General features: G+C 35.6%; 1 long non-coding RNA gene across 1 annotated transcript; it reads left to right on the top strand.

Moving 5' to 3' along the window:
* The first annotated feature begins 667 nt into the window (after positions 1–667).
* On the top strand, positions 668–12,419 carry LOC144371496 (uncharacterized). The gene is made up of 2 exons (XR_013431465.1): positions 668–817; positions 12,338–12,419. It is a non-coding gene; the product is annotated as an uncharacterized LOC144371496 (long non-coding RNA).
* Positions 12,420–14,030: the final 1,611 nt, after the last annotated feature.

Consider the following 14,030-nt stretch of genomic DNA (forward strand, 5'->3'; position numbering starts at 1 on the left):
AGCTGCCATCATGTGGCCACCATAGGTATTTCTTTCAAAAAATGTCTCACCAGTGACCAAGGGAGCCCAGGGACAGCTGGATTTTACACGTCTGTGCTCTCCGATGTCTCTTCTTTGCTAATCTTCTTATTCTGCCTCCAGAATAAACCACTTAGAGAAAAACCAGGCTCTAATTCTGACATCCACATCCAAGTCTACTACAGGGCACCTGTAAAGGCTGCTGGAAGCACTCACCAATGTGGGCAAAAGGCAATGTGTTTATTTGGCAATGAATATTTCTTTTCTGTTTCTACTGTTTTTGTTTTAGCTACCTGCCCCAGGTAGCCCATGTATCAGTCAATTCTACTGGCCTTCCAGTAATTTTACAAGATGTACTGACAACTTTCCAACAAAATGAAAGGCCATATTCATTTACATATGTTTAAATATATAAAAGATGAAACGTCAGCACTCCAAAGAATGCTTTGTGATAGTCTTATTATAGGAAGTGGCCCAGGTAATGAAGCTTTCAAATCAACCTCAATTTTTTAGCATTAGAACCAAATAGAACTTAGAACTCTGGTAACCAGGCACACACATTCCATAGAGGGTGCATTATTTATCTCATGTAAAGGGAGATGAACAAGATAAAGAGATGTTTTCATGATGTATTCAAACCTTTCAGGGTTCTAGGCCGAAATATGTCCAAACCACATTTGCACGTTGGCTCAGCCGTCACAGCAGGACCTATGACTATTTATCAGAAGGCATTTATGGGTAAAAGAGAGAAGTTCAGAGAAGACCAATCCAGATAAGTCCTCATCTGGGATCACAGCTGGTAAGTTTTTTGACATTCCCTTTGTGTGTGTGGGGGGGGAGTAATTGAGGGAAGAATTAGGTTATATCAGGACATGGGTGATAAGGTGGATATATAAATATTGGGTCCTAGTTTTTTTTTTTTTTTTTACTGAAATTACTATTCAAAGACCTTATTCTGTAATCCAATGTGTGGAGGTCTATGCATATATTCATCTATTTATAATCTGTCTAAAAAATTTTTCGGTAGGAATGTCATCTTTGGAAACAGCCAGTATTAATTATTGTCCTACATGTAGAACAAAATTTTTGCCAAGCTCCTTGTAGACCATAATGAAGCTACTTGTTAATTCTGTCTCCTGGGGAAAGAGGAAGTGCACCAGAAAACTCACAGTGATATCTGTGTTGCAAGGTTAGCTAAGCCTTCTGGAGAATTTTCTCTTCAAGAGAAAAAAAAAAAAAAAAGCTGGAGATGGCCAGAATATGCAGAACAAATACCCATGATGAGGAATCTCCTAAACTCTAAGAATTTTTCCACTTGAATAGTCTACATGCCCATTTCAAAAGAATTCTAGATTGTATTATTCTCCCTTACAACATAATACATGTAAATCTTCAGATTATATACGTGGAGAAATAACAGAGAAATCATTTTCACTTTGTTGTCAGTGTTTATTGGGCACTTATATTTCTTTTCTGTTGCTACTGTTTTTGTTTTAACTACCTGCCCCAGGTAGCCCATGTACCAGTCAACTCCACTCACCTTCTAATTCTTTATGAAACTTATATATGAACATCCTTACTAGGAAAGTTTTGACACAAAGAGAAGTGGGAGTTACACAAACAAAGAAGGTAAATGTAGTCTATATTGTTTTATGGATGTGCCATACCAGAAAACAAGTCTCTATAGCCCCATCCGGTAAGAAGCTATGTCCTTGAATGCCTTTAGAATATTCTAGTAAGAAATTTATTTATTTATTTATTTTTGCAGCAGGTCAGCCTTTCAATGCTGTTGGAATGTGATTTGATCCAATTGTACATTCATTCAACCAAGGGGCAGGGACAGTATATGTGTATCCTAATGGGCTGCATCAGTGTCACAGGGATCTCATTAGACAATGAATAGATTGAGTTACACAGATATTTATTTGTCCTAATTCTTGAATTTTTATATCGAGATACTTGCTGGAATGATTTCCTTTGAGACCAACTTTTTGAGATGTAGATTGCCATCTTCTGTCTCCATGTTTGCAAGACATTTTTCTGGGCTTCTCTGTGTCCTTAGAAAGTAGGTTGCTCTAAACATTAAAGCTTCAAATACAATTGATCATACCTCCTGGCACCATTTGCATATTAAGTGAACCAAATAAATTACCAATAATTTGAAAAGAATATCCTCATTTAAGAGTCGTAACTCAGTCTTTATTGAACAGCTATTTTGAGAATAGCTTTGTTATTTTTCAGCCAGTGCCCATGTAACATTATTCTTTGCAGCTCATAGTTCTGTTCTTCAATAGATGTTTAGGTGTCACTCTTACCCCTGAATTTTGTCCAGCTTCTAGTATTAATTTGGCCAGGCCTATTGTTTACTTGTACAGCTGTGGACTTTCCCTCGTTTTTTTTTTTTTTTTTATTGAGCTGCATTTGATATCACTTTCTCTATCTTATCAATCTTATCAATTTTATCTTATCAATTTTATTTACTTTTGTCTAATTAAAGGCAATCTATTACAGAATAGTCTCTTTGTGATTGGTTAAGCATTATTTCAAGGTTTTCTTTCCTATCTCTAATTCAAGATATTTTTATAATGCCAGACAGGTTTTTTTTATTTTGAGATTTAAGTTGTTAACAACAATATTTGGTATACATTTTAAAAGATTGTATTTTTAATCTAAAGACAATATTCTGACTATAAAGGTTTTTAAAAATAATAATTTTCAAAAGAATCATGAAAGCTTGGATTAAAATATATTTATGCAGCCAAGTGGCTTCACTTAAATGAAGAAATTTTATGTAAGTGTAAAAAGATTTTGTTGTGCTTTGTTGTTGAAAGCAGATATTCCTAAGACAAATTTCTGAATAGATTTTATTAAAATTATGAAAGTAACTGTGGTATAAACTTTTATTCTCCCATAATGAATCACCAATGAAATCTTCTCTTTAAGCCCAGTTTGGTCATTTGTCCACCTTGGCCTCCAAAGACTGTTTGAATCTATAGTATTTTTAAGCTTATTTAGCAAATATTTCCATTTTGGTTATTGAAACAGGAAAACAATCCTGAAATATATGTAAAAGTCATATTTAAAAATTCTAAAAGTATTAATTACCTTAGAAAATGTGGTAACTGCTATCATTTTTATTTTTTATGAAAAGTAATTTAGATATAAACTTTATATCAAATTCAATCATAAGAGATGCCTTTTTTGTTTGGGTGAAACAAAAAAGAAAGAAAGAAAGAAAGAAAGAAAGAAAGAAAGAAAGAAAGAAAGAAAGAAAGAAAGAGGAAAGGAAGGAAGGAAGGAAGGAAGGAAGGAAGGAAGGAAGGAAGAAAGAAAGAAAGAAAGAAAGAAGAAAGAAAGAAAGAAAGAAAGAAAGAAGGAAGGAAGGAAGGAAGGAAGGAAGGAAGGAAGGAAGGAAGGAAGGAAGGAAGGAAGAAAGAAAGAAAGAAAGAAAGAAAGAAAGAAAGAAAGAAAGAAAGAAGAAAGAAAGGAAGGAAGGAAGGAAGGAAGGAAGGAAGGAAGGAAGGAAGGAAGGAAGGAAGGAAGGAAGAAAGACTCAATATCTCATTGCCTTAGAAAATTGTTAGGCTGAGCAAATGGCAGTGCAGAGTTTTATAGAAATATTCTAGCAAATATCACTCAGAGTTACTGAAGATTGAACTCAGGGTTCACTGAGTTACAACCAACCCCATTTTTATATTTTATATAGAAATAGGGTCTCACTGAGTAGCTCAGTGCCTTGTAATTCCTGAGGGTGACATTGAAATTGTGATCCTCCTATCTAAGCCTCCTGAGCCACTGGGATTAAAGGCATGCTCCACATGGCTAGCTGTGTATGATATTATAAATCAGTATATGCAAGACATTTTTTACAAGTTTATGTGTTACTCAAAGATGTATAGTTTTTTGTTTCTAATGAAATTCTACTTTTAGTTGAAGATGGAAAGACAGTCCTGCATTGCTCCTGCCCATATTGTTGACAGGAAAAATCATATGTCATCAGATGTGTTCTGTACCAGCAGAGGTGCTTTTTAGCCTGAAAGATGTTGGGAACCTCTCTGGACAGTACACACATTTAAGTTCTGAGTAAGGGGTACTGAATGATTATTGCACCCCACAATATATTTGATTTTTACCCTCACTCCAATAATAAGGTGTGGTTCCAATTTTGGAAATCACTCAGTGAGGTTGAGTTACACACTCCTGTTCCTTAGGAATCCTATCCCTTTGCACTTTTTGGGATAAAATGCTCCATGGAACTTCCCCTTGTGTGTCCCCTATAAAAGAATAAAAATTTCAAGTGGCTCTTTCTCTTTCCATGGAAACTAAAGGTTGGAGAGCCATCCCAAAGTGTATAATGGTACCTTTTTTTGTCTTATGTGCTTCTTTTACCATTTTCTTACTTTTTGAAATAGTCAGAGTTGTGAACACAGCATACGTCACCAGCTCCATTGCATGGCAATAGGAATATTTGTCTGGAAGCATCCTACACATTAAAAGATTGCATCAGCTTTAAATTTCCTCAGTTTGCAGACACAACAAGAGTGAGAGATTTTTATCGAGAAAGAGGAACCTCTTCTCCACTCCTACTACTTGTTAATGTTATCTCATGTTGAGCTTTTATGCTTACATGTAATTTTTTTTCAGTTTAAAGGGAAACCATAAGTCTTATTTTCCAACTTGAAAAATTACTTATATAGCCTACTAATAGTTTTAGTGGCTATTATATATTGAGGACCTCTTGAAACATCTTTTTTACTTCCTCCAATTGGATTCTGAGGCAAGTATAATTAGTTTCACTTAGAATCCTCACAACTGCAGATTAGAGCTGATAACTTACCCAAGAGCACAAAGGATGAGCTAGGATTCCAACCCAGGTCTACACACCATGCTCTCTTCTGCATCAGCCTAATTCTTCTTTACAATTTTCTCGCTGAACTTTTTTCATGCTCTTGATAATTTTTTCTCATATTGTTTTTCTTTTTCTTCTTTTGTGTAGAAGATTGGCTTTCAACTTGAAAAAAAAATTTCACTTTTGGCTAAAGATGGAAAGGCATTTTACTTTTACTGTTGCCCAAATGGTTTGCAGGCAAAAATCAGATGGCTTCAGCTGTGTTCTGCACCACTAGATATTTTTTTAAAAACTCTGAAACATTTGACCAAAAGTTCATTGTGCAAAATAAAACAATTTTATGCTTGTTATGTAGGTTTTATTTAGACTAACCTCAGTTTGTTTAGCAGTGTCAGTTATTTCTGTAATTCAAAACTATAATCAATAATATTTTTTGATATGGTATTGGCAAGCAGCCATGGATAACACTTAGGATTTCTGGCCTGATCAACTGATAGGATAGATCTTTTTCTGAAATGATGAGACCCTTTTTATATTTATTTATTTATTTGTTTGTTTGTTTGTTTGTTTAATTATTTTGAGATGCAAGTTTGTGTGTGTGTGTGTGTGTGTGTGTGTGTGTGTGTGTGTGTGTGTGTATTGATGGTTGTGTATGCAGTTTATTTTGGACATTTGAAATTTGAAATATATATTTCTTAGTGAATGTTTAGAGAGTTGTATGTATTGAATCCAAAGTAAGCAAAGGTATCTAGGTTAATTTTGGCATGTTAATAAAATTTAAAGTTTTTTTACAAACCTTTAAAACATGTGAGGCAATAGGTCCAGCTCAGAGACTCCCATTGCATTAGGCAAGCTCTTATCTTGGAGTCACAGTGTTGATTTTGGTTTTTTGAGTCTATAAAAATCATTGACATCCCATTATTGCCTAATTTAGTACTCTAAATTATCATTTACCAGTGCTTTTTAGAATTTTGCAAATTTTGAAATCTACATCATTCCAAGAACTTTGGAAAAGTAATTCACTCCTGATACATTTATTAACATTTTTTTTCTTAATTTCAGTCTGGATAGAAGCTGCCATATTTGGACTAAAGTTACTTAGTGAAATTATAGCTAAATTTAAGAATTTTGTAGAAATGAATTTGAAATGTACTTGTGTCAATTCAATTTGAAGTGAAAAAAGATATTGGCAACCTGCCTTTGGCTGATCTCTGATCCTTGTTTGTGAGTGGACTATCTAGTTATTTAGAGCTTGGCCTTCAGCTACCAGACTGTTTATGAATTTGAAAAATTGTAAATGCCATGGGTACAAATTAATAATTTATCTGATTTTGTGATGAAATAAAGAATATTCACTGTCAGGTAATTTTGAAAAGCATTTAGTAATTAAAATATAAAAGAATTCTGAATTCTTCATTGAAAACATCCTTTATTTAATACAATTTTGTGTTGTTACTATTAACGTCTTTAGGAATATATAATAGTTACAAATTGAAAAGAGGTAATGCAAAATGTTAGGTAAGAATGTGAACTTAGAAATCTGACTGACTGCCTGGGCTCAAATTCTGGCTCTGCCATGGCACAGCCACGTAGCCTGGGCACACTACTCAACATCTCAGGATTTTTCTTTCCTTTTCTGTAAAGATGGCATAATAATAATGCCTGTGTCAGGATTGCTGTAGGATACCTGTTGAAAAATGTGTAGAAATATGTAAATCTTTGGGCCTTAAGTAGGTCATAGAAAAGACCATCATAACTTTTCTTTCTTTCTTTCTTTTTCTTTTTTTTTTCTTATCACAGGAGGTCCCTCTTATTCAGTTTCCTTTCCATAATTTTAGTTACTAGGTCAGCTGCAGGTCTAAGTTGTTGCATGGAAAATTCCAGAAATAAAGAATTCATGAGTTTTAAATATGTGCTATTCTGAGTATAGTGATGAAATATTGATCCTTCCCATTGAGGAATAATCTGCTGGCCACTCTGAAGATGCTCATAATGCCCTGATTCACTGGGGAGAGCTCCAGCAGATTGTTGCTGGTGTTTGCATGCAAGCCACCTATGGGACCGTCTGGGAGCACCTGTATGTGGAAGCCAATTCCCACGTTGTAGTATAGCTGATGTAGCCGCTTGATGCCTAGCAGGTAATTGCTGGTGCCACTCTGGATGGCAGCCTCTATGTGCTGTGAGGCAACCAACAAGCGCGCCAGCAGGCTCTCCCAGAGGTGCTCCAGCTCCGCCTCCAGCGTGCTGCAGTGAGGTGGTTCCTGCAGCGCCCCCTCTGCCTGCCTGGGGCACCATCAGGGTCAGCAGGAGTGCCAGGAGCAGAGCCTCCCCGGCCTTTCAGGCCCGCCATCCCAGCCCAAGGGCCTTTGTGTCTGTCAAACAGTCCATGCCCCTGGGAAGCAGGGAGCGAGCTGTTCCAGAGGCGCCCAAAGGAGCGCATGGTCTGGGCCCAGAGGAGTGGCAGAGAAAGGAGCTGGCAGTGAGCGACTGGGTACCCTGGCATGGATGCTAAGCTACTTGGGCTGTAGAGAGATGTGTGGCTGCAGCTGGGATTCTACCAGGCGGTGCATACCTCCCTGCTCACTAGTTATGCAGGTTTTAAAGTTACTATCCAAATTTCTCACAGTGCTTTTCAAACAACATTGTTCTTGGTTACAGAAAATTCTTGGCTTGATTCTTCGTATGAAACTGGAAGTGAAAAGCACATCTTCTCTTTGCTTCCTTTTCTCACCTTACACATTAACCCTGAAAGTAAAACCCATTCTGTGGACAACCCTTCAAAGGTGCTGTCCATCATTCAAGACCCTGTTTTAGCAGACAGAGAAGGTGCTGGTGATCCAGACCTTATTTCTTGTTATTCTGAGGAAAAAAAAATGTTGCTTAAAATGCCTGCTGAAGGGAGGGTCCCGCCCTCACAGTCTAGGTCAGAGAAGGAGGTGCACAGTAACAATGACAGATATTTTGCCCTCTGCATCCTCCAAATGCATCTCATTTTACATGGTAAAACTATGTAATGTATCTTCAAGTGTGTGTGTGTTTGCACAGATGTGCATATGTGTATCAGACAGCCAGTATATCCATTTTATTTCATTCTGAACTTTGATAATTAGACTTGATAATTTCAATTTGATGATTAAATAATCAGATTATTTCATTTCCATATATTTAACTTATTACAGGGTAAAAAGCTTTGATTCTTGTCCATGTTTCAAGTAAAATAATTATATTAATTTTTAGACTAAGATTTTTATTATTATTATTATTATTTTGGTGCTGGGGATTGAACACAAGGCCTTTTGCATGCAAGGCAAGCACTCTACCAACTGAGCTATATCCCCAGCTAGAGAAAGATTTGTAATTAAAATAAAATATCTCACATCAGAAAAGTGAACATACATGTTTTTTTTTCCAAGTGTTGTAGTTTCAGTTGAAGAATAAAAGCAGAATCTCGTTTCATACATACCGATCATCCTATTAACATTTTTAACTAAAAACGTTCATGGAAGTAGGATTTAGGTTCAGAATATATTTCTTTGGTCTCACGGTTTGTTGCTCTACTTTCTTTGAAGCTGTTCTCTTAGAAGTTTCTGCTGATATTGAGCATTGTTATATTACCACAAAGGATATCTTGAAGAGAGAGAGACCATTTAGACCATATGTCTAGAAGTTGCACATGTGAGTGTAGGGTAACCGGATCAATTTATTTTGCCCTACATTGTCCCTGTTTCAGTGGTTAATATTTTTTTAGTCCCTGGGAATGTCAAGGTGGTTGGCCACACTTCTTGTTCACTGTTTCTTGGGTTATATAACTTGCCCTATTGTATTTGTCTTTTATTTACTACTGTCAAAGTTTCTATATTTCCAAGGAACTATAGAAAGTTCAATGCTAAGCAAGGCTGAAATATTTTGTGAATAAAACTGAATTTATTTCCAAAGTATTATTCTTAGTAATGTACCATTATCCCTACAGTAGAACTTACTATAAATTCCACTTATATAACATTATTAAAATTAGAAGATGACAGGCTGTTGGGGGTTAGTGAAGTAGGGGAGAGCCAAAGGTTAGTGGACTAGAGAATAAGAGCCCAATGGAGCCTTATGGCCATGGAAATACTCTGCATTGACTGTTTCACAGCAGCATTCTGGTCAGGTGTCTGGTTATTATTTTTCAGGATGTTCGCATTTCAGGAAATTTGGTAAAGGGGATGCATCATCTGTGAATTATTATTTCTTAAAAAAACCTGTGAATCTGTCATTATGTCAAGAGCTTAGACACAGGGAATGGGAAGAGAAATATTAAAGCTGCTATCAGTATTATGCAAGGTTTTATTTCCAGGTTTGGTCAGTGGCTTAGTGGCAAAATAGCTTGCCTAATATGTGTGGGGCACTGGGTTTGATCCTTAGCACCAAATACATGAATAAGCAATAAAATAAAGGCATTCTGTCCATCTAAAACTACAAAAAAATAAGGAAAATGTTTCATTACCAAAGTCTGGATGGTTTCCATAAGGAAACTCCTTTAGAAATTCTTTATAGCTGTTCCTTGACAGGCAGTGTATTAAGAACTTTGAGACCATGGATACTCATTGTGGTGATAGCACAGCTACTGCTTAATTTTTTGTTTGATGCTGTACATACCATGTTTAGCATATTAGTACTCTTTCAAAATGTAGAGGCTTCTAAGTATTTCTTAGAAATGTGATATGCTGTCTCATTGCCCCAAAGAGCAGTGGAGTGAAAAGGAATCTGTGGTCAGTACAGTCTGGTGGTGCAGAGCCTGGGCTCAGACACCACACCAGGGTTCATGCCTTAGCTCTATTTCCTCTGGGTAGTATAATCTTTGGCAAATCAGTTATGGTTTTTGGCATTGATTCTTAAATGTAGCACGAGATCAGAAAAGTCAGTTGTGTCTCTACAGGGTAATGTGAAGAATAATTGAGACAATAAATGCATTCTATGAGTGCTTTGTAGATGCCAACTTTTATTCAGTTATTATTTGAAGCAGTTATAGTAGTGGTGCAGGAAAACCAAGAAATATAGTTCTTCTTTCATTTCAATAACTGTGATTTGTAGAAAGTCTCTTAGCCTTCCATAACTTTGTTTTCTTCTGTGGAATCTCATAATGTCTTAGTACATGAAAAGTCAACAGGTTTCTTGGTTCCAAATGCTTGGATTATAAGGTGAACTTTCTAGAGGCAATAAAGCCATGACTGAAAGCACAGGCTAGAGTCTCACAGGCTTCAATTTGTATCTTGCCTCTGCCTCAGTTTCAAGGCACATATATCTCACTGCTTATCCATATCTTTTCCCTCTGCTTTTCTATAAGACTGCAATTTTCTTTTCCAGAACAGAACTGTAATCAACCCACCCCAGGTGAAAATCACAATTACTCCTACAGTTCTACCTCTAATATCACTACTCATTCTCTACTCAAACTATTACCCAATAGGCAAATTTACCATTGCCACCACCTTCTGCATTATTTTTGACTGCATTTACTGATTCTTTACACCTTGGCTTTCCTTCTTTTTCAGCCCTGTGGTTAGAGTTGGGTAAGTGGAAGAAACCATAGAGTCTGAAAATTATAGCTCTTTACTCTTTGGTTCTTTGTGAAACATATTTGCTGACCCTCATCTAAGAAAGTTATGACAGACACATCCTTCAGTTTCTTGGTTTGCATTCCACCTGAGGATTTGTGGCATGTGTTTTCCTCCTCCATTTTCTGGTTGAGTTGTATTAAATTGTTTTAAGGTGAGATGTTTTTGGTGTGATAACCCTCCATAATGATATAGCAGTGAGCATGTGGACAGGCTAGGTGAAGTGGAGCAGAAGGAGGGCAAGGCAGAATTCTCCACAGCCATGCCACAGCTGCTTTCTTGCTCCTAGGCTACCTATATTAAGTGTTTTATTTTATATATATATATATATATATATATATATATATATATATATATATATATATATATATAATATTTTTGTAACACTTTTAAAACCATTGGTTGTTGTTGCCTGTGACTAGATGAAACAGACATAATATATAGTCTTATTAGTAAAATTGTGAAAAAATTGTTTGACTTCTCTAACCTTCAGATTATCTATCTGCTTCTCATTTTAATAATAATTATGATGATAGGTTATCAATATAAAGCTTTGTCTCAGTTATTTTTTGTGAAGTAAGCAAGTAATTGGAAGTTATTATTTTTATTTCCTAATAAGTCTATACATTATTTTAAATTTCTTTGAGTCTATGTCTATGTGGGCATATATTCACCAAATTAAGTACCTTTATTTAGAAATGATTTGACAACCAGAACATGTATTTTAGCTGCAAACAAGAAAATATTTCCTCTGTAGATGTAGTTAATTTGATCATCTCTGTGGAAATAAATGTTTTGTATTTGAGTTGAGCTACAAATATTTTTGCTGAATGTTTTAGAAAACATATGCATCCATTTTTTAGAATATTGTCTCAAGCAAGCATTCAAATGTCATTTATGCTATTATGTAATGTTTACAATTTATAACAGAAAACAATATCAAAATTTTTTTCTTTTTAAAAAATAAATGATATTAGTAATAAAAAAATGATGGATACTAATTTGGGCAGGATCTGAGATCTAAATATAACATTGTTTTAGATATTTATTTCATGGTACTTAATCCATAAAACTTGTTAATGGCAATGCCATGTAATGATGGCTATTTGAAAGTACAAAATTCAAGAGATGTGTTCCTTAGTATTCCTATGATAAAGAATTCACAATTACTGCTTTTGACTGGGAGGACTTTAATACAAAAGTAGCCATATATTTTTTCCTGAGTTGTATTACATCAGGGATTTGAAAAAAAATTATAATTATTTTAATACAAGTATATCTAAATTGTTAGCTGTAAAGAATTTTTTTCACAATATTCAGATGATCTGTTTATACCCAACCCCAACTAGGAATAAAGATATTCAAATAATGTATTGCTGCATTAAACCACCTCATGTCATGCAGGCATGAGATGTCCATAAAATGACTTAGTTTTCTAACCAAGTCACCTATCTGGGATTTCAAATTGGCCAATGAATCTCAATTATAATGTCATATTTTAAGCAGGCTATCTCAAGCCTCATAAAATTCAGGAAACAGAGATAGGTACGTGGCTTCTTGGAAATATAAGTGTTATGATTTAGATATTAATTTTCCCCCAGAAGCTTATGTAAGAGACAATGCAAGAAGGTTTAGATGTGAAATGATAAGTTCATGAGAGTTTTACCTATTCAGTAAATTAATCTTCTGATAAGGATTGAGTGGTAGCTAGAGGCAAGAACGGAATAGCAAAAGGAGAATTGTCCATGGTGTCAGGTCTTTGGGGTTTATATTTTCTCTCGAATGAGCCAAATACTGTCTGTTTCTTGGCAACATCTTTTCAGCTTCTTTTTTCCACCACCCTCTACTGCCATTGTATTTTTTCTCATTCCAGACCCTGAGGAATGAAGTTAGCCATGTCTGCACTGAGACCTCTGAAACTTTGAGCCCCAAAATAAACTCTTCCTCCTCTAAAATTTTTCTTGTACTTAATTTTAGTCACAGCCATATAAAAGCTAAATAAAACAGTAAGATGCTTCCATATTTGGGTACCTAATTTTAGACTAATAGGCAATATATGCAAGGCCTTACAAAGTTCAGATAAAGTGTTGACTCTGCATCAGAATTTCAAAATTCCTTTGAAAAGTTAAAATAGCATCATGACAGGACCTGCCATAGGCTAGTCTGGCACATATAAAATGGTAAGGCTATATACATATGAGAAACAATGTATACTTTTTGAAGATCTCATACAAACATTAAAGACATACTGTGATCAGTAACCTATGTGTCAGAAGACCTTGACCATACAGTTAAAAAGGGTTTTCCTTAATTTGGGGTATAGTTGTCACATTTTTAATAGCACAAAATATTGAGAAACCCACTCTCAATTACTTCTTTGGGGTAAAATACATATCAACAGAGTACTGTAGAAATGATAATTTTTTAAAAATCACATAGGAGGAAATATTCAATTGATACATAAATATATGAACACGAGTACAAAGCAACACTATTTGAGGAGCTAAAATTTAAGCCAACAGAGAGACTATTGTACACTTACCAGAAAGAAAAAAAAAAGAAGAAAACACACAGAAGAGACTAATTGTAACAGACATGTTAAGTGATTGGAATTGTCTAGTCTGCTCTGGCAAGGTAAAAGTTAATGACACTTTGAAAATGGGGTGGTAAACTATCTACTAAGGCATATACTATGGACCATTAATTCTAATCCCACACAGAACTGAAGTGGAACAAGCATTCTATAGAAATGCTCTAACTGACCCCCATCACTGTTGCCTTTACCACTGGGAACTAATCTGCCAGCTTCCACCACACTCTTCTGTCTAGGATTCTCCAACCTGGACACTGAGACCTAGTTTTCAAACAAATCTAAACACCACTTTAGCACAATGTCAGAGAAGGTCAACAGGTAGTGCTCTTTTAATACCAGGGACCTGAAGAATAAGAAAATGAAGAATAATGCAAGCAGGAAAGACCAAAATAAAGAATGAGAATGAGAATGAGGAGAAAAAAATTGTCTGATAAGGATTTAGAAGGGAATAAATAGGATACAGAAGGTGAGGAAGAAGATAAATTGAAGCCCAGTTGGCATAAATTAGAAACTGTGGTGACAGTAGTAGAACCCTTCCAGTGGGTTTGGGAATAGGTTCCTCTTGGGTAATGAGAGTGAAAAAAAAAGTGTGAACATTTTACCTGCTTGTAGCTTGGATAGCTGCTCCAGAGATGACACTTTTTAAAATTCAGGCTTTTTATTTTCACCTATCTAAATGCTGACCTGCTTGCCCTACCATTGTTACACCAGCTGACCTGTTCCATTTGAGCTTTACCCTGGTTTCCAATTTCCTTTCTCCTCTTCTTTTCTCTTTTTCTGCATCCTACCACTTATTCTTTTGGATCCTCTCTTAGCAGGCCCCAGCATTATGTCCTACCTTAGCCTCCTCCTTCTACATATCAGGATTTACCTCAATCCTCTTCTATCAGAGAACAGTGGGCTGATGTGAGGTCAGGGTTCAAAAGAACCAAACAGATTACCTCTTTTTATATTGAGTAAAAAAGGAGTAACC

Source organism: Ictidomys tridecemlineatus, chromosome 16 (assembly GCF_052094955.1).
Source record: "Ictidomys tridecemlineatus isolate mIctTri1 chromosome 16, mIctTri1.hap1, whole genome shotgun sequence".
Classification (NCBI taxonomy): Eukaryota; Metazoa; Chordata; class Mammalia; order Rodentia; family Sciuridae; genus Ictidomys; species Ictidomys tridecemlineatus.